Source organism: Mytilus galloprovincialis, chromosome 6 (assembly GCF_965363235.1).
Source record: "Mytilus galloprovincialis chromosome 6, xbMytGall1.hap1.1, whole genome shotgun sequence".
In the NCBI taxonomy this organism is placed as follows: domain Eukaryota; kingdom Metazoa; phylum Mollusca; class Bivalvia; order Mytilida; family Mytilidae; genus Mytilus; species Mytilus galloprovincialis.
This window is the reverse complement of record NC_134843.1, coordinates 11,484,861-11,510,484: the sequence shown is the minus strand read 5'-3', so window position 1 is coordinate 11,510,484 and position 25,624 is coordinate 11,484,861.

The following is a 25,624-nucleotide window of genomic DNA, read 5'->3' as shown; positions in this document are numbered from 1 at the left end:
GTAGCCAAACGGACCCTTTGTCTGAGCCTAAGTAGCCTAAGATGAGTTTTACTGCGAGACTGTATAAGTTCAGTTGAGAATATTTTGGTATTTAGGTCAGATTTTGGATTTAAGCAAACATGAAATCAACTTGAAAATGTAGGTCACAAAATACGATCCCATAGAAAAGGAATATTACTACATTTCATCTATAGTGAAAATAATGCATTGGTCAGCAATACTTGGTGCCGTAAAGGAGATTTTATATATCTATATGTGAGCACCGTCTTATTTCCTTAAATATAAATATAATGAAAGAAAAACAGGAATAAAAAAATCCGCCAAATAATGCACGGTTCAGCAGATAGGTTAACCATTAACACTCGACTCTTCTGGAGAACTCTGCACACAGACCAAATAATAACCACAATGAACAACATATGGCCTGGATAGACTCACTTGGATGTGTTCAGGTTAAAGTTAAAAGTGCGCACAAACCTCCCCTTTGCATGTCTAGACCATATGTCATAAATCTAAAACATTGTCGTAAATCTAAAACAAAATGTAAAATAAAACGTAACAACCTGTACTTGCAGCTATCAGTTAAGACTAATGACCGCTTACGTGAACAAGGAAACAAAGACACACAATTAGGAAAGCAGTGTTAATATGTAGTTACAACTCGCGAAGACAGCGCTACAGTTGTTAGATAGAAAATACTGAACCAAGAGAAAACCCAATCAAACTAAATTTAAAAAACCTGAACTATAAAATTAGTTAATCGCGCGCACCTAGTCTTGTTTATTTGTTATTTACCTTACCGCTAACAAATTTTTCAACGTACGAAATGAACCTAATCATGTCATACTGGACAACGTCAATGATCCGCGTACGGAATGAACTTTATAATGTTCTACCGGACAACGTCAACGATCGGCATTTAAGTGTGAAAAATGAATTCCAGTGTAACGATAATGTACCAAATAACATTGTATCAAAAATGACAAGATTCATCTCGAGGAAAACAAATTATATGTTCATGGTCAAGTGTGACACTTATTGCAAATTGCTTGTCAAATTGTTCTTAATAAAGCCATGATAAAGTAGTATTTATATATGCTTGATTATTTCTACTCAATGAACCGTATTCGATATTCAGAATACCCCCTAACGGTTTTATGGTATTTAGATACTGTGGGTGCTTTGTCAGTAACCTTAGGTGAAGACAACTATTGCATTGAGTAAGGTTATATAAGAAGACTCGATGCGATTAGAGCGCGACATATAACATAGACAACTGGCTCACGTATGCTGCCCGAGAGTTCCTTTTGATTATGTTGGTTTGTGGGGTTGTTGTCTCATTAAAAAATAACCCTAACTTGCACCTTCGTTTAGTTATAAATCTATAATGAACATATACACATACATGTTACCAGTATAAAAAAAAATGTGAAAAAAATCTATAAACAAATACTTAATTTAAGTATGAGATACAAAACTTAAGTACATGCACTAGCTTGGTGTGAAGTTTCAAGGATTTAAATAGAAAACGACAAAAATAAATAAGTATATACGCAAAATGATAAATATCTTTTATTAACTTTTCTGAAAATAAACGGCATTAATTTTTAATATGTGTTATCATTTAATACAATTATGAATGGTAAAGTCGTTTTACTAAAACAATCAAGTGCAGTTCGACATTAAAAATATATATTATAAAAACATATAACGTCTGTTACCATCAATCTCATGTTAGGTAAGCTTCAATAACATAAAAAACCCAAATACTTGACATTGCCAAAAATGTTTGAAATATGTTTGGTAATATTACGTTCGTTGCATTGAAAGATTCATATTTCCCAGTCACTCAAAAAGTCAAAAAATTCACATGTAAAAAAAGAAGATATATATAATTTATCTCCCTCTGTTGTCAAATAGTTACCAGGATTCAAAACGTTGCTTAGGATGTTACAACGTGCCCTAAACGTGTCTCAAACGTATCTGTAGCCTTTTCAACGCGCTTGTAGCTTATTTATAACGTGCGTGTAGCGTACAGGTATACGCTAGATACACGCTTGATGAAATTTTTTATGCTCATAAAAATTTCCACGAGTTGTAGCGTTTACCAAGCGTATACCTTTGTATTTCGACGTACTTCAAACTTATGCAACGCGCGTGTAACGATTGCTTAGCGTTCCTCTGGCGTGCAACTAACGTATACCGACTTTGTCAATTTTCTCTGTATATTTGTCTGTATATACGCCAATGTCTGACGCCGGCATAACAAACACCCAATAATCAAACCTCCCACTTGCCTTTGAAAATATCTATTATAAAACATATAGACGCAACGTCAGATATTGCTACCATTTAGTGTAACAGAAAAATGACGTTAAATTGAAAACGCACACTATCTAATTCTTCCTGCTTTCCTTTTTTGGTAAATGCAAAGTATAACACACAAATGTAAATGCCGTGAGAAATTAATCCAATATGATTTTATAATTAACATAGGAAATGCAATTTTACTGCTAGTAATTATGTGTTTTTTGAGGAATATTGATGCATTATATATTAATCAACCCCAGTATGATTTTATTCAAGCAGCAACATACAATAGCTTAAACATGAAGTTATGATACTGAATTTTTCTTACTTTTTGATCGTCTTATAGATGTGTATTTTTGTAATGTGTGCATCATTTCGTTTTGTTGAAAGCAGGACATATATATTTAGTGGAGGAAGGAACAAGCGAATGCAGTTTATGCCGTCCCTTTAGCTAGCATTACGCTTCTGGCGACGTCAAATTATGATAACGGACAAACTTGCAAGACATTTTCATTAATCCGTATTTTTTATAAATAACCCTGTAATGTTAATGCTATTTGGTGTACTAACTTCAACTTTAAAAGTACTTTTTATTGGTATGGTTATCAAAGCCGAAAAATAATCTTCACGAAATCAAATCTCTGTTTTTTGGCCGTAAAAGTTTTGTGAAGGCATGAAAGTTTAACTCGGACATTTCCGCAAGACATTGCAAATCTATTGTTTTGAATTGAATATGTAGATCAAATTTATTTTTCAATTCGAATTTTGGAAGATTACACTTAGTACAAAACGATCGTGCTTACAATTTAATGAATTTTCTGTCAACATTTTATTTTTCAACTGAAATGTTTGAAGTTTTCAAATTAAATTTCCGATGGGACATTTCCGTACATCGGCATATTCTTTTGAAAATATGTATGCAAATTTTAAATGGAGACAGCCATGTTAACCAATACTGAAATATATCACGTCATAGAATGTTCATGCAAAATTTCGAAGAGTTGCGTAAACATTTCGCGAATTGTGCGAGTTTTATGTCCCGAGTTTGCATGTTACTTGTTACATGGGACAACGTTAAGTAAACGTTTTTTTGGATAATCTGTGTCTTCCTAAGCCTATGAATATTATATTTTTATTCTTTCTCTATCATAATGTGAAAATGTAAGAATCAATCTTTATATTCATGTATAATTTGAAATATTTATTTCAGCATTTCTATAAAAATTTTCCGGTCAAATATTTACTTAACGCTATTTTTCGTGGTAGTAGCAATATCTAACGTTGCGTCATAACGTCTGTTACCATCAATCTCATGTTAGGTAAGCTTCAGTAACATAAAAAACCCAAATACTTGACATTGCCAAAAATGATTGAATTTTATTTGGTAATATTACGTTCGTTGTATTGAAAGATTCATATTTCCCAGTCACTCAACAAGTCAAAAAAATCACATGTAAAAAAAAAGAAGATATATATAATTTATCTCCCTCTGTTGTCAAATAGTTATCAAAGGTACCAGGATTCAAGGTCAAAACGTTGCTAAGGATGTTGCATCAAAAAGAAGAGTAAACGCGTCGAAAAATTTAATTTGTTTTTGCTCCGTATGCATGTGACTAAACAACAGTGTCATTTCATTCAAGCAAAATCGTGCTGTATTGATCATAAAGGATATCAACAAGTGGGATACCAATAGCCTAGTAACTGCAATACTCCAAATGTTTTATAAAACAAGAAGAAAGAATATGCAAAAATGTTGACATCTAAAAAACTAAGTATTTCCACTTCCTTGGCCTTAAATCTTAATTTGAAGGAAATTTCTCTGCTCAAATATAAGACGATTGGGGAAAAGGTTGTTAAGATGATATGCATTCGTATTGTATATAATTTAGTCAAAGGTAAGGTGTGTGCATTAAAGTGTAATTTGTTTTGTGATTCCGATGTAAATTAAACCGTACCAATGTTTCAACTTCCCATTTCTCAGCTGTAATATATTATATGATAGTTATCAAAGGCACCAGGCTTATAATTTAATACGCCAGAAGCGCGTTTGGTCTACTACTATCATGCCGGCGTCACACATTGGCGTATAGACCGGCGTGCACCAAACGTACAGAGAAAATCGATAAAGTTCGTATACGTTAGTTGCACGCCAGAGGAATGCTAAGCAATCGTTAATCGCGCGTTGCTTAAGTTTGAAGTACGTCGAAATGCAAAAGTATACGCTTGACGAACGCTTTAACACCAGGAAATTTTTATGCAGCATAAAAATGTTCATCCAGCTCAAGCGTTTGCCAAGCGTATACCTGTACGATACACGCACGTAATACATACGTAACAAGCTCGTTGAAAACTTTAACTAAAACGTATGCGGATGTGTTTGTAATACCGGCGTCACACATCAGCGAATAGACCGACTGTTGTGGACGTACGAAAAGCGTACCTAAGCGTTTATCGGGCGTTCAAGAAACGTATGTTGGTGTATGCTTGGCGTTTGTCTAACGTAGATGGAATTCACGCTAAGAAGGAAAAAAAATCTTGAACGTATTTGAGACGCGTCCTGTTCGTATCTTGGACGTTCTATTATGTGGTGCGCATACGTTTAAGTTAACGTCGAACGATCTTGAAGCGTATAATTTATCTCCCTCTGTTGTCAAATAGTTACCAGGATTCAAAACGTTGCTTAGGATGTTACAACGTGCCTTAAACGTGTCTCCAACGTATCAACGCGCTTGTAGCGTATTTATAACGTGCGTGTAGCGTACAAGTATACGCTAGACACACGCTTGAGCTGGATGAATTTTAGATGCTGCATAAAAATTTCCACGAGTTGTAGCGTTCACCAAGCGTATACCCTTGTTATTCGACGTAACTAACGGTTTTATGGTACTTAGATACTGTGGGTGCTTTGTCAGTAACCTTAGGTGAAGACAACTATTGCATTGAGTAAAGTTATATAGGAAGACTCGATGCGATTAGAGCGCGACATATAACATAGACAACTGGCTCACGTATGCCTACCGAGAGTTCCTTTTGATTATGCTGGTTTGTGGGGTTGTTGTCTCATTAAAAAATAACCCTAACTTGCACCTTCGTTTAGTTATAAATCTATAATGAACATATATACATACATGTTACCAGTATAAAAAAAAATGTGAAAAAAATCTATAAACAAATACTTAATTTAAGTATGAGATACAAACTTAACTACATGCACTAGCTTGGTGTGAAGTTTCAAGGATTTAAGTTGAAAACGACAAAAAGTCGTTTTACTGAAACAATCAAGTGCAGTTCGACATTAAAAATATATATTATAAAAACATATAACGTCTGTTACCATCAATCTCATGTTAGGTAAGCTTCAGTAACATAAAAAACCCAAATACTTGACATTGCCAAAAATGTTTGAAATATGTTTGGTAATATTACGTTCGTTGCATTGAAAGATTCATATTTTCCAGTCACTCAAAAAGTCAAAAAATTCACATGTAAAAAAAGAAGATATATATAATTTATCTCCCTCTGTTGTCAAATAGTTACCAGGATTCAAAACGTTGCTTAGGATGTTACAACGTGCCCTAAACGTGTTTCAAACGTATCTGTAACCTTTTCAACGCGCTTGTAGCTTATTTATAACGTGCGTGTAGCGTACAGGTATACGCTAGATACACGCTTGATGAAATTTTTTATGCTCATAAAAATTTCCACGAGTTGTAGCGTTTACCAAGCGTATACCTTTGTATTTCGACGTACTTCAAACTTATGCAACGCGCGTGTAACGATTGCTTAGCGTTCCTCTGGCGTGCAACTAACGTATGCCGACTTTGTCAATTTTCTCTGTATATTTGTCTGTATATACGCCAATGTCTGACGCCGGCATAACAAACACCCAATAATCAAACCTCCCACACATGCCGAAAACACGGATTATCGTCCCAGATACGTCCGAGACGCGTCTCAAATACGTTGAAGAGACATTGTTCCCTTTGTTGCGTGCATTCCATCGACGTTAGACAAACGCGAGACATACGCCAACATACGTTACTTGAACGCCCGATAAACGCTTAGGTACGCTTCTCGTACGCCCAATTCACGCTTAAAGCTCGTTGTGCACACGATACAGATATGATTGACAGGTTGAATACATCCAAAATTACTAGCGTACTGAAAGCGTACATGATTTTTTATTCCACGACAGCGTACGTTGGAGCTATACGCTGGTGTGTGACGCTGCTATCACCTATTTATTCTATATTATTCTAAAAGTTGTACCAAATACGTATAAAGAAAACTATTCCTGGGATAAGAAAATCCTAGTATTTTGAAAAATTCATATCTTTGTATACAGGAAATTAATAAAAAGGTCCATATAATTAATAGTCATATCAGCACCGAAGTACTGACTACTAGGCTGGTGATACCCTCGGGGACGAAACGTCCACCAGCAGTGGCATAGATGTAAATAGTTATCAAATGTACCAGGCTTATACTTTAATACACCAGACGCACGTTTCGTCTACTTGAGGCTCATTAGTTACGCTCATATCAAAATAGTTATAAAGCCAAATAAGTACAAAGTTGAAGAGTATGACCCATCTTTTGGCGTTTACATATCTCTATTGATACACTTCGCTTAAATGTTTCCATTTTTTAAGTAGACGTGTCCTTTACACAGACACTACCCAAAAAATAGTATAAGGGAGAGGTACTGGAATCGACACTACATAAATTTTACGATCACCATCACACATTGAATGACCGACACGCTATGCGTGAAATTCAACTCACTAGCGATTCATTTGCACAGCCTTTATATCTTTAGATACCAGAATCTAATCTATAAATGTTAGATACAAGAAATCTTATCTATAGATTAGCGGATTGTGTCTCTTTCCGATTGTGAAATTTTGTCCCTCTCTTGTCGTCTATTACTTCTTAATTGAGTTCTGACATATGAACATCAATTCTAAAACGTTTATTTAATTATTTTATTTAAACGTTAATTTGCTGAAATTTTAGATATTTTGGCAATTGAAGAGAAATACAAATGTCAACTCCATGTGTATGTAAGGTTGCCGGATTTTCATGATCATATTAACTGTCAAAATATGCAACTTGTGCATCATACTAGGTGCCGTTCTTGTTATTAAAAGATCCTCTTTGATACTTCTTTGAATGTAATAATAGTCTCCGATGGTATCACTAGCTTAGTACACCAGTGCTGACAACCAAATAGAGATTCTCACTTATTTTGTGCTACATCACGTCTTACAAACACATTCATTAATTGATAACACAATTTTAGGTCCGTATACTCCTAACAACAAAATTATTCTAATCTTTACTTGAGTATGTTGTTTTATTCAACGCATTTTGTGTGCTCTTTTTGAATCTGTTCCTACAGTTTTTGATTAACATTGTCTTCATATTATCAGTTCATATTATGTTAATTTGTTTTTGTTGAAATGTCTTTCTGATCAAAATTAAGCCATTTCAATTCATATTAAATGTTGCCTTTTTTATGTTGTAATGGTACACTGCTGTCTCAGGTTTAGGCACAGGTTTTCACTTGTTAAAGCGTTTAAACTTGCTGCATTTCTATGCACATGTCTTAAGTCCGGAGCCTTTTGTTTAGTGGTTGTCGTTTGTTGGTGTTCATAAGTGTTTCTTATTTTTTATATAAACTAAACCGTTGGTTTTCCTGTTTGAAATGTTTTAAACAAGTCATTTTGGGGCCATTTAAAGCTTTGTGTTCGGTGTGAGCCAAGCCTCCAGGTTGATTGCTTTACTTAGACTTAATATTGTGAATTTTTAAATAGTGACTTAGTGAGTGGTCTCATTGGCACTCATACCACATCTTTTTATCTATATATTGTTTAACAAAAAAAAGTTGTGTTTTGTAGATACACATTACTTGTTTTCGGGCATGAAAAATTTACTTTGTAGATAATCGTCCCGATTCCGAAAATAGGATACAAGTACATCGAGGTTGATATCATGCTAGACTTTTGATCGACAATATATTTGTCAACTTTTGGTAAACTACTAGTAGTAGTCCCCGATGGTATCACTTACCTAGTTTATCAGTACTTAGTGAAACTACCGTTATTGCTGTTTTTAATTTTTGTCATGTTCCTCACGCATTGATCTGATTCCTTGTTTTATTTTGACTATTCTTTTAAGTCCTGTACTGTTGCTTAAGCTGTATAAGTTTTTTCTTAGGTTTTGGATTTTAGAATAATTTGTCCATGAGCGTTAATTATCGAAAAAAACGTTTACCACTGTGTCGATCTGTTGGTGCAATGTTAACAATCCGAGTGTTTTACCAATGCAGTAGCTCAGAACTTTGGTACTGGCATGGCATTATGGAAATTGATTTGTAAAAATTATCTTTAAAAAGGTTATCGAAATACCGAATGTTACTATCTTTATGTCGTTGTGATTAAATGTCTGGAATTGTCGATTCCGTTTGGTTCTTAAAGAAGTAATATCAGCTCTGCAGCAAATGAACCTTTGGTTTTTGATTTTCATCTATATTGGTCTCGAGCTTTGTTAAAGACAGCAGTACATTAATTTGCAAATGTCCATCTGGTGAAATAGAATTGATGAATTTGATTACTACTAGTATATCGCTAACTCAATATCCCTGATGCTGGATTGTTAGTCAACGATGGCAGGATCACTCCAGCAGAACAGTACTTTGATACTTATATAGGAACATATACAATTGTTTTAAGTTGCAAATGAGCGCAAATCGTCTGCACAGTCGTACAAGGATTCTTTAATAGTTTTTATTTTATCACACAACTATTTGTTGAAATTAATGTAAAAATGTCAAAGGAGAAACACAGTTTAGACCATGACTTTTATGTAAAAAATATTAACATTGAATATCTTCTATTTCATATTTCGAACTTTATATGACATAAGTATAAAACAAATAACGACTATTAATTTTCACCAACACAAATGTTGTGGCGACCTATCTGTAGAGTAGCTATAAGGCCTTTGATTCGACATTCATTAGATTTTTACAGCTAATTGCATTTGTGAAACTGAACAACTTTGATGTCAGGCAGTGCTTTTTATGCCTTTGGACATTAAATTTGAGATGCAGTTTTTTGTTGTTGTTTTAACCTTGATTATTAACTTTCCAAAACAAATTAGGAATTTCAGCCTTATTGAACTTTTTGTAATTAATTATTATATAAATGTCTTGTAACCAAAATACTGTAAAGTAAGAGGTTTACATATCCGTTAGCTAAACTTCCCACGATAGTGTAACTTCTGAAAGGTCAACTGCCTTTGTAATAGAAAACATGTCTCTGAGGAAAGAGAAACATAAACCAGTAACTAAATTAAGATAAAGACATGAAGTACAATTAACTAGGAAGAATTTAACTATTTAACCTTTAACAGTTCGGAAGAAATAAAGGCTAAACTGAAGACGAAATCCGTCAAATTGACGAAACAATTAATTTCGGCCCACGGAAACTGTAAGTCTTGCAGTCAATTAGCGAATATCATTGGTTTTAAATTGGTTTAGTAATATATGTCCAATTCAAATCAAGTTATCGTTGACCTTTACGAAGTCGTTCAGATGAATATCAAATCCACACCACATACATTGACTCAATATTTTGGAAACACTTAAATATAGGCTATGTCTGAACAGTCTGTGCAGGGTTTTATCTTTCAACGGAACTTTCATAAGAAATGATAAAAAATAGTGTTATCAAATATCACTAATACAGCTTAATGAGAGGAATTGTATCTACTATCAAATAGATGGCTTAACGAAAAGGGATTTTATCAAATATAAATAAGATAGCTTTCATTTCTATGTAGCAACTTCCAGCAATACTTGCATATAGAGCAGATATATCTCACAGTTGATAAAATATTCCAGAGCTTGAAATAAATTACTATCATGCATGAATTCTTTATAGAAGGTTGCCGCTAAAAAGAAAGCTTTTAATCAAGAGTTTCAAGTTGAGATAATCCCTTCGAAAATGTTACCGTTATGAAATAACGGTTTCATATTTGAAGACGGATATTTTCTTATTGTCAAAAGTTCATGATATGTCGTCCTCTTTCTCGAATGTAATCTACTAATTGACCTGGTTTATTGTTTGTATTGCTTCTTAACTGAATATTCGGTTATCCATCTATTAAAATATATTTTTTTGTTAAATTTGGTACCATCACATTTGGTTTTAGACTGTAACAGTAAACATTGTTTCTTACTATTTTTATTAATGCATATGTGATATATAAGAGTTGTCGGACTGAAATATGGTTTACTGGTGACATAGAAGCGCATTAAATCTTTTCTAGGCTGCAAGTATTAAGTGAGTGGCTTCGAAAAATGACATTGCGTGTTTATATTATTCTGTTGAAATGTTTTAGTGTATTAGATTTTTGCAGAAAACATACGCGAGTTTATCTTATTATTGCACACCTGTTATCCACCTGAGATTAACAGACTAAGGAAGCAGAGAAGGAACGTGGTTGTCATCCAAAGGCCAAATGTGAGTTAAACAGACGACAATCAGTGCAACGTCAATTGACATGTTCGAGCTTTTGAATTTTCCATTTGATAAAATTCTTTCCGTTTATCATTTGATACAATGATTTTCGTTTATCATTTGACAAAGAATTTTCCTTGGAGATTGGTAATTTTGCTTGTTTACCCTTTCCAGGGATAATACTAGTCCGTTAGTTACATCAACGAGACAAAAACAACAGCAATGTTAAAATAAACTTTATTAATTTAATCAATTAGACCATAAAAAAATAAAAGAATAAAAGATTATTCTTTCGTTTGTCAAATACACGAATTTTATTTACTGCTTAAACATTGGGTGTAAATAAGGCTGTGTTTGTTTAAGTAAATTTCCCCTTTGGAATCGTACTTCCGCAATATATCGTTAAACTTTTTTTTACTTCAAATTTCGTTATATTTACAATGGTGCAAAGGATTGTATTTTCATCTTGCTTCAGGTCTTTTTTTCATCACTGAATATATATTACAGTCATCGAAATATGTGATGTCATTGCAAACACACAAATTTTACTAAAATGAGATATGTAAACACTTTTGATAGAAACCAACGAATCATTACAACCTAGGAAAGGAAAAGGATTGATAGGAAAACATTTTCATTTCACTTCGTCAACAATGTTTACCAATAAGAAAAGATGGTTTGCATACTTGTAGAATTTAAGCTAAATAATTTTCGTCTGCAAATAACTCGTAGACTTACATAATGATTTTTTTTCTAATGTTATTCTGTTTTAATTTTTTACCTTATACATCTGCCACGCCCTCAACCTCAACATGCAAAACCGATCATAACAAGACTAAATTTAAATCATATGAAGAATGACTTTTAACATTGCACTGTCCTACCTAACAATCAATTAACATAAGTTTACCTTGTTAAAGACTTCTAATGTTTCCATTCACGAATTTTCCTTAGGTATTTATTTTGTTTACAAAACTAAAAGGCTAAATTTGATGCAAAGTTGTAACACAGTTCCTAAAAGTGAATGTAAAAATTAAAGTACAATTTTTTAGATAACGAATTCAATTTCCTTTACAACTAATCGTACTCTATATTATATATACTTTTGGTAATTACTTCTGCTAAAGCTGTAAAATAATCTTTAAAAAATTGTTTCATTTCGCTGAAATAGTCAAAATCGGAAAGATGATAAAAAATTGAAAATTAGAGAGTATAAACTATACACTTGATAGTTTTCTGGACAATTATAGATCCATCAATTCAAAATGGTATTCAGAACACACGTTTTTGTTGTCTTAGTTTTAGACACCATTAAGTCAGATGATCTTTAATGTTACTGACTGTATTTTATTCCTTAAAGCGGCTGATGCGTGCATGCATTTCAGATTGGTTTATCTGTATAATCCTTCTATCATTTACTATATTTTTACGGTGATGTTGTCTTTAAAGACTGTCAATTCAGTTATGGTCCACGTAAACTCGTATATCTTTTGAACAATCTATACCTAAAGGTTATGAGATCTTTAAATATTGCATTTGCAGGTAATAACATTGATTTTAATTTGTATATATGAAAATATATTACTAAACAGTTTAAGCATTCCCCTGTACTTGTATTTTGTCGTTTCAAATGGTTTTCATCAGATAGAATGTTTCTCTAATCAATTGATTGTCACTACAGATGTAGGACAGTGGTATAATATATGTATTGAGTCTGATATTGAAAGTATCTTAATATGGATAAAGTCGAAAATGCAAATATATATAAGAAGATGTGATAAAAGAGGGACGAAAGATACTAAAAGGACAGTCAAACTCATCAATCTAAAATAAACTGACAACGCCATGACTAAAAATGAAAAAGACAAACAAACAATAGTACACATGACACAACATAGAAAACTAAAGAATAAACAACATGAACACCACCAAAAACTAGGGGTGATCTCTGGTGCTCCGGAAGGGTAGGCAGATCCTGCTCCACATGTGGCACCCGTCGTGTTGCTTATGTGATAACAAATCCGGTAAATAGTCTAATTCGGTAGGTCACATTCATGAAAGGGAAGGGGATTGTAGTTACGACGTAAGGACCATATCCGATATCATTTGTAAAACGGTTATTCCATAACGGTCAACCAACTCGTGATGGCGTCTGTAAAATTTACGAAGGGATGATATTAACTTCATCATTTGGAACTCTTGGTTTAATAGCTTCTTTGTGAGCAGAAACCCTCTATCAAGAAAATCATGATAGTAAATGCAAGCACGGGAATATCGTATCAATTGGGAGATATATACCCCGTATGCAGGTGCTGCTGGAATATTGCTACTTAGAAATGGAAAGTTCACAATTGGAAAGCTGAAATCATCTCTTTTGTCGTAAAGTTTTGTTTTCAACCGACCCTTATTGTCAATTTCTAGATGAAAGACAAGATATGATGCTGACTTAACTGTATCTGTAGTATCCTTTATCTCTAGTTCGATGGGATATATGCGTTCCACATAGTCACCAAATTTTGAATTATTCAGTGAAATAACATCATCTATATAGCGGAAAGTAGAGTTAAAGGATATTGCTAACTTCTTGTCTATCTTCTTAAGAAGTTCCTGTATGAAGTCAGCCTCATAATGATAAAGAAACAAGTCGGCAAGTAGAGGGGCACAGTTTGTTCCCATTGGAATGTCGACAGTCTGTTGAAAAACACGTCCTCCGAACGTAACAAATATGTTGTCAATTAAGAAATCAAGCATCTTGGTAATCCCAGTTTCATAGAGTTTTTTGTTTGAATCAGAGTGATCCTTTACAAAGTAGGATTGATTCCTCCCTAAGACAAGACACTTGTATCTACAGTGGCTATTCTTTTTATGAAGCAAAGCAATACCAACTCTTTCAATTTGTCTTTTAGTTTGGAATGTGGAATACTTGTGTAAAGAGTAGAAAAGTCAAATGTTTTAATACTGTTACAAGATGAAAGAGAATTAGATTGTATGTACTCTAAAAGATCTTTGGAATTTTTAAGTATCCACATCTGATTCACGCCACATCCTAGAATAGGCAGTTTCACAATAACTTGGAAGCCCGTCTTTGATTGCTGATAAAATAGATGTTAATAATTTAGAAAGAGGTTTCGTGGAGCACTTGGAAGACCCAGCAATATACCGTTGTTTGTAAGGACACTTATGTAGTTTAGGTATCCAATACAGTGATGGAAGATCCAGTTCTTCATCTTTGATTGGAATTTCAAAGGAACACAGAACAGACCTATGATTATCCAGGATTTCCTCTTTTGTAAGTGTCGTGAGGGTATATGTTGAGTTTCCAAGTGAATTGTCAATACCTAATTCGTTTATCAAGCATTTAATGTAATGAGTTTTACACACAAAAACGATGTTGTTTCGAGCTTAATTTATCTGCGGGGACAACAACATATTTGTCATGGAGGTAGGATAGGTGTTTTGCAACATTTGGGTCTTTACAGATTGATTTATATCAACGACCTCACTGCCTTAATCCATTCGGATTGATAAGAGTGTCAATTAGACAACACTCCATACAAGTCACAATTTGTAATAATAAACCACTAAAGTTCAAAGTACGGAGCCTTGGGTCACAAACTGTAAAGGGCCCCTAAAATGTAAAACCAAGCAGGAAAAGGAACGGTCTGGTCTATATTAAAAAAAAAAAAAAACGAGAAAGCAGAAACACTTATGAGCCACATCAACAAGTGACAACAATTCAACATCAGGTTTCTGACTAAGGACAGGTGCAAACAAATCCAGCGGGTTTGGACGTTTTAATAGGTACCAACCCTCACCCTTACCTAAGATAATGGTGTAATATCACAACATAAAAAAAACACATTTTAAAAAAAAATATCAATTGAAATGGTTGAACTCAATCAAAGGACATATTAACACTAACAAGTGAAACAGTTCGTACTTTGTTTTTGTCAGATCTTGTAAGTCATACGTATTTTGAAGAAAAACATCATAGATTGTAACACTTGAGAGTATTGTAATCATTTGTTAAACATTGTTTTAGATCAAATAACTCGTGTTTTTTCTAACCATCAATTAAATTGTACATCTATTAATTAAGATATAAACCATTTAAATGGGAAGGTAAAATTTTATTTTTTACCCATCTTAAAAGCATTTTATATGTTATCTGTTGCCAATCTTTAATATGATATTTTCTTTGATCTAGTACAAAATTCCTCCGGCCAATGCCAATTGACAAATGTCCAACTACCAAGGTTATTATCCTTTTCTTTCCAGATGTTACATGTCTAAATCTTTACTGCCCAAATGATTTGTGGTGTTGCACTAAGTCTTTTCCATGACAGGCCTACTAAATTAAGTCCTTACCGTCAATCTAGTGCTATGTCATGTACACAATTAGTAACTATAGATATACTATATATATACTGACATCTTAACGATTATTATGATTGTAAATTATTACAATGTTATTGAGAGCTTATGAAACTTGTAGTAGATTTTACACCTTTGCAAGTGCTACATGATTATTGACAGGTTTTTTTGTATGAAAACAAATTAGAAGCTGACGGGTATCATTTGCAAGGGGAAAGTCGCAAACTTCTAATACATGTCTTTTCTTGTATGCACTGTTATTAAAAATACAGGTAAATTGATTTGGTATCAAGTGTTCGTTTCAGAATAAAACTTAACAGTATAATGTTCTAATAAGTAAACAGCATACAGCTGCAACATACGGAAATCTGGAAATATAAGACTTGGTCTAAAGCAAATAAAAACACAGTCATTAACACATATCATTGTTCAATGTATAATAACATAAAAACATACGTCTATTTCAAATGTGGAATCAATTCCAATATTCCGTAATTGAAGTATTGTATGTTATCTGCAAAATGAAATAATTAACTCAAGGAACCCACATTTCATCTGGAACCATCGTCTCTCATTTGGAAAACTGACCTCAACTTTATTGTATAAAACGTACAAGATAGTAAAAGCACAAACTATTTGCTGTACGGCACTTTATAAACATCGATAGATACAGCAAAATATACAAACGGTACTAATTTTTAAAACTTATCTGTATCATAAGATGACCTAAAATGCTGCACCATGATTGCCATATTTTTTGTAGATTTTTATTATATCAAATATAGCTATAACGATATTATAAATATAAAAAATATTTTTTAAATTTGCAGACTTAAAGATTATGTAGGAACAATATTACAAAACTAGTACAAACGAAATAAAATTGATTGTCGTACTATAATAGCCAAAGTAATAATGTGATATAAGATGAGACTTTGGCGATAAACTATTAGTGAATAAGAAAAGAATGATAATTGTATATGTTTCATATTTTTGTCGGCAGAAAATACATTGCTGAAAGATTATGTATAAATTCAAAAGAAATCGTGATGCTATGTCAATATGATTACGACGTAAATATAAAAACGGATCTAGATTTCAAGTTTTAGGTTGTCCTTATTTGTTGACAATGTTTAGACATTTTTTTATCTATAAAAATCTCTCTTTAATGCAGTTGTATGTCAGAACCTGTAATTCAGTGGCTGTCGTTTGTTGCTGTATATTTGTTTTTCGCTAATTGTTTTGTATATAAATCACACCGTAGCTGTTCACGTTTGAATTGTTCTACGTTTGTCATTTCCGAGCTATTACAGCTTTACTCCTTGTTGAAGGTTGCAATGAGTACAATTGTTACTTACTTTGTTTTGATTTGGTCACTAATTGAATGTTGTCTCATGTGCAATGTTACCACATGTTCTGATATAAATATAGTAATTTATCCGATGAGAGAGCCCTCCTCGGTCACACAAGTCAAGTAGTAACACGTAGGATTAATATTGCATCATAAAATGTATGTCATCATATTCAACTGGATATATTGCTGATAAAGTGACGTTATAGGGTTGCAGATATCAACTATAAACGACGAAAGAAAACTACTATCAATATAATGGAATTTCATTGTACTGTCATACTAGTGTGAGGTTTAGCTAGCTATACCTACCTACCTACCTATCTTCTTCGCTCCTGGTTGAGCATAAGGTCGCCACAAGATTTCTCCATCCAAATCTGTCTTTAGCCTTTGTTTCGACTTTTACCCAGGTCATGTCAAGCTCCTTTAGTTCTGCCTCAATTGTTCGACGCCAGGTGGTTTTGGGTCTTCCTCTTGGTCTCTTGAGGTGTCCATCTAAGAGCTGTCCTGGTTATGTTGGATACAGGCATCCTGAGAACATGCCCCAGCCATCTGAAGCGCCTCTGTTGTATTTCTTTGAGGATACACGTGGACTTGGTCGTTTCGAGGAGATGGTCATTTGAGATACGGTTTGGCCAAAAGATTTTACAAATTCGCCTCAGACAATTGTGGTGGAAACTTGAGAGTGATCTCATATCTGTTTTTGTTACTCTCCAGCATTCACTTCCATACAGAAGAACAGATTTAACATTACTGTTATATAGCCTGATCTTTGTTTTTCTGTTGTATTGGCTGGACTTCCAAATGGGTCGTAGTCTTTGAAATGCAGATCTTGCCTTGGCTAGCCTACTTTTAATATCTTTTTTGGTTGGATCTTCTGTACTAACGACAGTTCCTATATAGGTAAATTTATCTACTTGTTGGATTTCTGTACCCTCAGCTTCTAGTCGTAAGTTTGATGTTGTGTTGAGTCGCATAGCTAGCTATACAACCTGGTTTAATCCACCAAGTCAGGAATATGACAGTTGTTGTCCATTCTTTTAATGTGTTCGAGCTTTTGATTTTGCCACGTGATTAGGGACGACCTTCAGTTTTTAATTTTACTTTGGGTTTAATATTTTTGTTATTTTACTTTCAACATTGACTCGAAGCTTAACTAGCTAAATGTATAAAGAATAGACATATGTCGATTTACAACATGTCTGTTAAAACATATTTAATATGACTTAATGATAAAAGGTTTGAAGGAGAATTTTACCTTTTGGTGGGTTAACATGTAAATTTGTCGGAACAAGGGTATAGTTTCTCATGTATGTAAATGGTTAACCATGTGAATGTTCTAAATCGAGCCGCATGTTTACCTGTCTACTTTCTTGGTGAATTTCGAACAACTCATATAGCTTTAATTTTCTAAATATTTTTCCGACGTAGTCGGTATAGTTTTGGTTTGTGCCCTTTGAACTTAAGAACGCTTAACTATGGCAACACAATACGCATGCTCGAAAATCCTTTCTGTGATTGGACAACATGCTGTCATGGTGGGTGATTTGGTTGTGTTTGAAAAAACGTCTCGTTAATTATATGGTGATGAAAAGCAAATGAAAAACTATAAATATTTGAACTAGATCTTACAAAGATTTATATTTTTATGAAAATAATTGTTTCTCCAATAGCTCTTTGCATCGATACGTGACAGCTGTTTATTCGAGACAATTATATAATTTTTAATGTAAACTTTGTTGAACGAACGTAGATGACTTTTAGAACGCACCTACGCATGTGAGATTTTCGCGGGGTTATGGTGAATGTAAACAGAAAGATACGAGGATCGAGAATACTGAACACAAACAGAGAAAACGTTTACTTATTTAAATGGTATCTTTGTGCTTCTGAAGGTTATCGAAATGATAGTTTTAAACATATACTCAAATTTAAATACGTCGGATATCTTTTTTAAAGATAGTTCTTGTTATTTTTAAGCCTGCTTAACATTTAAGAGAAAGAATCAAATAAAGATAAGAGTACACTATTCGGAAATCTCTTTTATTTTCTTATGCAAAAAATAATTTATCATCGTCACGAACTCAGACATATCTCGTTAGAGAATGAAAATTTTACCTTTTGGTGGGTTAACATGTAAATTTGTCCGAGCAAGGGTATAGTTTCTCATGTATGTAAATGGTTAACCATGCGAATGTTCTAAATCGAGCTGCATGTTTACCTGTCTACTTTTCTTGGTGAATAGCGAACAACTTTTATTTTTAAACCTGCTTAACAGGTAAGAGAAAGAATCAAATACCTACAAGAGTACAATATTAGGAAATCTCTTTTATTTTCATATGAACAAATAATTTATCATCGTCACGAACTCAGACACATCTCGTTAGAGAATGAAAATTTTACCTTTTGGTGTGTTAACATGTAAATTTGCCGGAACAAGGGTATAGTTTCTCATGTATGTAAATGGTTAACCACATCTTACGAATCTATTTAATTTGATTATTGTCGATGTAACGACACATTTTCGCGGTCTAAGATATGAATTATAATTAGTCGTTTAATTCCTAAATTTACCGGTTGTGTCGTATTCTCACCTGTGATATTTTGACTGAGTGTTGAATCGAATGGTGAGTGAAGAAGGCTTACAAGGAGAGGCGTATCTTGTGGACACATTTGATCCCGCTTCTTTTGGAGTGTATGCAATTCTCTCATGTTCTTTAAACTTTGATTTTCATGATGCCATCTTCTTTAAGGCTCTTTGAAAATAGAACATAGGCAGATCACTGTTGGTTCTAAATTTTCCTCTTCGCATGTTTTTGATACCCTGTGTATCATTACTAGTCAACGATATTATCTGGCGTCATCCTGACTAATACGACAACATAAAAAGAAATGTATACACTTATATATGCAATATCTGAAGGAGAACCACCAGCTTATGTCGATGTTGAGATCGAAACATTCAAATTTTCAAGGAATATAACATGTTCCAACAGAGCAAGCACATTCTGTTCAATTATGTCACAAATATTCGTTAATGTAAAACAATATCGTATTTATTGAACTGAGCACATTTTTCTTAAATGGAAATCTTCACCGTGTAATATTTGCACTTTTGATCGCGCTAAATAATGACCTAATGAGTATAAAAACAACCACTCGTTCTTTGATCTCACACTTTAATGTTTATTTAATTATTTGTGAATATATTGCTAATGAGGTTTCTGGCGGCAAGTATGTTAGTACAAGGGTATAAATTCGCATGTATGCAAATGGATAACCACATCTTACGAAATAAGTTAAATTAATTATTGTCGATGTGACTTCGATGGGATACAATTAATAACATGGTTATTACTTACTCTTTCTCTAGTACTATATCAACATCAACATTTTATAATGGTATTTATATCACAGTTTCAAACGATTGCTTCTCAATTATATTGTTAGGGAAATTTATTCTTTTTCTATTACACTGTATTTGTTCATAGAAAATTGTTACAATAAGTTTGAAAAAAACACGTGCATAAATTACACATTTTGCGATTATAATGTGCAGTTCAGATTTGCTGGTAAAACACAAATGGAAATTGAAACATGAAAGTCAATGTTCAAACGGACATATATGTCAGGAAATAATTAGGAACACCAACTCTAAAAGTATTGATATCACGTAACCTGTCTTGTTGCAATATGAATCCATCAAATACGTGTGATTCTAATCAGTACGACTGTCATACGGGCCCTTTTATCAACCTGAGACTAACAAATCAGCCCAAAGGGATATCCGTCTGACATGGGTCGAGTAATAATTCCCGGGTCGATATGTATCAGGTTGATCACAAATCTGTTTGTTGTATACTTCCAGTGCCCAAATTAACCGATATAAATCCTAACACATGACGTCGGGCTAGGCTGATATGGGGTTTTCAGCCTGGATACATTCAAATTGCACTTTAGTTTTTATCTTACCTTGTTGCTTCTGCCTTTTATCCTTCTGTTTTATTATATACAAAGTATTGGACATGTCTTTGTTAACTACACTATGATAGATATAACTTGCATTGGATTTATTTTTTGTCGATTTCTATAATTTTAAACAAACATTTGCAGTTATAAATTTAAAATGTAAAGAATATGATTTTATATTAAATTAATTTACCTTACTTAGACTAAGATTTTGAGTTTTTATGATAACTGAACTATTTCACATACAAACAATGTGAAAGGGAGGCAGTAGATACTAAAGTGATATTATTTGGCAAAACTATTAGGAATTGTTGGTCCTCAACGCTCTTCAACTTCGTACTTTATTTGGCCTTTTATAACATTTTTGATTCGAGTGTCACTGATGAGTCTTTTGTAGACGAAACGCGCGTCTGGCGTAAATATTAAATTTTATTCCTGGTATCTATGATGAGTTTAATTGAAACCTATACAAATCAGGAATACGACATTTATCTCTATTTTTCATTTTGAATTGACCATTGTATAAATAACTTTTCATTTTGGATGTGCCTTGGAGTTAGGTATTTTTCTATTTTTTTTTTCACAAGAAGAAGAAAATCCGACAATAACACAAAAAAAAAAAAAAAAAAAAAAAAAAAAAACCAAACAACAAAGTAAAACAGAAGGTCAAGCAACAATAGAAAAATACAAATTCAAGTATAGTAAAAATTATCACTTGATACAAAATATACGAGCATAATCAGATAAATACCAAAAATGTTAAAAAAAAAAACCAATGACAACATTATACCAAATAAGTAAGATCTGGCATGATTGCAATCAAGACAATTCTCCACAAGAGCATACCAGAGATAAATGATGTACAAGTTACATGTTTTTATTTATATTTATGTTGGCAGCTCCGTCACGACAAATAGAACACTGGTTAAGTCAAACAAAATATTGATGCTTCATTAACATGATGACGGAATTAATCTGAAATTATAATTTCAAAACGCTGCTTGTCCACGTATTTGTCTGATCAAGTGAACGATTTCGCAGTTATGTGAATTGTTAACCGTATTCTACGGAATAGAAATAGTAACTAATTATCAGCAATGTTTTAGAAATTTTAGAAATGTGTTTTTAATACAAATAATAACACATTTATGTCTAACAATTTGTTCAAACATATATATAAACAACAATGTTAACACATATTGAAATGAACTATTTACTCAAACACTTACCAAATAAAGTGTAAGGTTAGGTACTATAAGAGACACATGGAATCTTTTGAAAAATGTCTTTAATATAATATGTGAAAGCAATACAAAGGTCAGGTACTTTGTACTTTGTATACAAGACGACATTGATATAAACGCAACAGTGGAATACGGGAATTTAGACAGTAAAAGAGGGACGAAAGATACATGAGGGACATACTCATAAATCGAAAATAAACTGACAATGACATGGCTAAAAATGAAAAAGACTAACAGACAAACAATAGTACACAAGACACAACATAGACAACTAAAGAAAAAGCAACACGAAACCCATCAAAAACTAGGGGGGGGATCTCAGGTGCTCCGGAAGGGTAAGCAGATCCTGCTTATCATGTGGCACCCGTCGTGTTGCTTATGTTATTACAAATCCGGTAAATAGTCTAATTCGGTAGGTCACATTTGTGAAAAGGGAAGGGTATTGTAGTTACGACATATGGAACATATCCGATATCATTTGTGAAACGGTTATTCCATAACGGTCAACCAACTTGGCGTCCGTAAAATTTACGAGAGGGATGATTTCAACTTCACCATTTGGAACTATTGGTTTTATAGCTTCCTTGTAAGCAGCAACCCTCTATCAATAAAATCATGATAGGAAACGCAAGCACGGGAATATCGTATCAATTAGGAGATATATACCCCGTATGCAGTAGCTGCTGGAATGTTGCTACTCAGAAATTAAAAGTTCACAATTGGAAAGCTGAAATCATCTCTTTTGTCGAACAATTTTGTTTTCAACCGACTTTCGTTGTCAATTTCTAGATGAGTAAGTTGAAACATTGAGATGAAATGATAATTATGTATTCGTAATTGCGGGTAGAAAAAAAGTAACATAACAAAAATACCGAATTCCATAGAAAATTCAAAACGGATGGAAAGCAAGTGTTATATTCTGACTTGAAAAAGACATTTCCTTCAGTAAACAATGCTGGATTACACCTGGTTATATAGCTTAATAAATCTGTCATTGGTATGACATTGGTAAAAAATTATTATATTTACAACAATGTGTGAACAAAACAAACAGACATGATAGGTTAAAATGTCCAAAAATAAGGATACAACAGACAAAATCATGTTATAATCTTAGTCACTATAAAAACAAACAAATATGGCATATAGACAAAGGTCATTACCAAAACGATAGACAAAAATACAAAAAGTTAATACAGCACATCAACACATTGGCGGTATGCATAAAAGTCAAGCCATCAGGAAAGTACCAAACATGTACCAATCAGTAAAGGTTCATTATTGCCACAGACAAATTAAAGAATACTAAAAACGTAGTTAAGATGATTATTAACGTAAACATTATACGTCAAAACCAGATCTTGGTAACTTGGTATCTTCCGATGAATATTTTAAGGAGAATGACAAGACGTTCTTTGAAACAACCTTTGTTAATCAAGCTTCTGCTTAGACACTGGTGACGTTTTATAAAGTCTGAGTATAATCTCAAGATAAACGTCAAAATTAAAATCATAACAGTAAAACATGAGGGCAACAACTACTATAAAACTCATCTGACAGTTTCGACGTATAGGAATAATTAGCAGAGCTCATCATTCTGATCATTTAAAAATGTGTCAAATGTTCTCTATTTATAATGGTTTTCAAATTAGAAAATAATGGACAAAACTTGCATTTTACCCTTTTGTTCTTTTTTTGTTAGCCTAGTCGATCATCTTGGTTGCAAGGCGGGTCATCGGACACATTTTAAACTAAATACCCCAATGATTAGTGTGGGCCAGTTTGGTTAATATCGTGTTTCTGTTGTGTTGTGGTTCTCCTCTTGTGTTTGATACGTTTCCTTCAGTTTTTGTTTGTAACCCAGATTTGTTTTTTTTTAAATCGATTTATGAAGTTTTAACAGCTACTGTTGCCTTTATTGGTCCAGTAGTGTTAGATGAGAAGGTAATGCAAGATGCTCTAGAAAGCATGTCCTGCTTGTATTTTTTCTATTATTAATTTTTTTTTTGTTAAAACGACAAAATGTCAAAAGGGAAAAACTCAAAACGGAAAGTCCCTAAACAAGTGGCAAAATCAAAAAATTAAACACATCAAACGAATAGAGAACAACTGTCATATTCCTGACTTGGTACAGGCATTTTCTTATGTAGAAAATGGTGGATCGAACTTCATTTTATAGCGCTAAACCTCTAAGAAAAGTGATTTTATGTTGAATATTAGTACATACTGTAATGCAGATTAGTAGTATTAATTATTAATAAATCAATTCATAGAAATAACGGCATGAGGAGGTGGAAGATACCCAAGGGATGATAGACATGTCTCGGTATTTATACATCCAACATTCATGTATTTAGTGAAGATACCCAAGGGATGATAGACATGTCTCGGTATTTATACATCCCACATTCATGTATTTAGTGAAGATACACAAGGGATGATAGACATGTCTCGGTATTTATACATCCAACATTCATGTATTTAGTGAAGATACCCAAGGGATGATAGACATGTCTCGGTATTTATACATCCAACATTCATGTATTTAGTGAAAATACCTAAGGGATGATAGACATGTCTCGGTATTTATACATCCAACATTCATGTATTTAGTGAAGATACCCAAGGGATGGTAGACATGTCTCGGTATTTATACATCCAACATTCATGTATTTAGTGAAGATACCTAAGGGATGATAGACATGTCTCGGTATTTATACATCCAACATTCATGTATTTAGTGAAGATACCCAAGGGATGATAGACATGTCTCGGTATTTATACATCCAACATTCATGTATTTAGTGAAAATACCTAAGGGATATTAGACATGTCTCGGTATTTATACATCCAACATTCATATATTTATGTATGATGTTTCTTTCGTGAGTCTAGTTGGATATGTGTTATGTCTTATCGTTGGGGCGTTTAAAAAATGATGCATACCATTTTGTTTTACATAGCTTTGAATTAGAAGAAAAACCATGGTTAAACGTAACAAATAATTACACCTTTACAAAAACAATTATATATCAATATGCTTGCAATGATAAGAAAATTCATTAAAACCCTATTTGAATTTTATATTCAATTTTAAGACATTTACCTGTGGTAGATTAACTTCACAAAAAAAAAACGTCACTTTTTGTTGCTTTGAAACATAAGTGTGACGTACAGCTCCTAATTTTATTGTGGTGTCCTGGAGTACTGAAGGAAATTAATAAAAGGTGTCCGTTGGTATTCTTAGGTTTACATGTTGTAAGGAACTATTACACTACTAATTTATGTATTTCCCTGTCCTACGTATATTTGCATTTACTTTTGCTGTATTACTATCACGTAATCTTATCCTTTAAGTTGGTTTTTAACACCGCAATATAATCGGGTATTTTGACTATCCGTAAAACATGGTCCAAACAACCATTTATTTTCTAAAACTTTCCCGCACTAAGTCAGGAAAAAAGCAGTTATTATCAATTAGTCCGTTTCTATATATGATGTCGTCTGTTTTTGTAACTGTCCACTGTTTCTGGTATTTTGATGTTTTACTTTTATAGTTCCCTCGGTTTTATTTGTTTGTGACACCGGTATCGCTTTTGCTGAACCGATTTATGAGTTGAAAGCGGTAAACTACTGTTGCCTTTATATAGTCAATTGTTATATAATGAGTCGAAGATAAATTTACAACCTTATTTTAAATAAACGACTTACAACGAAAAGCCAAGCGCGAGTCAACGAAACGCCAAAAAGTCTAGCGTGTATCATATAGTCAAAGTGATATCTCTTTACAAAAGATAAGAGTATTACTCCTTAAAAGTAAGGGCAACATAAGAATATGCTTTTAGTGTATT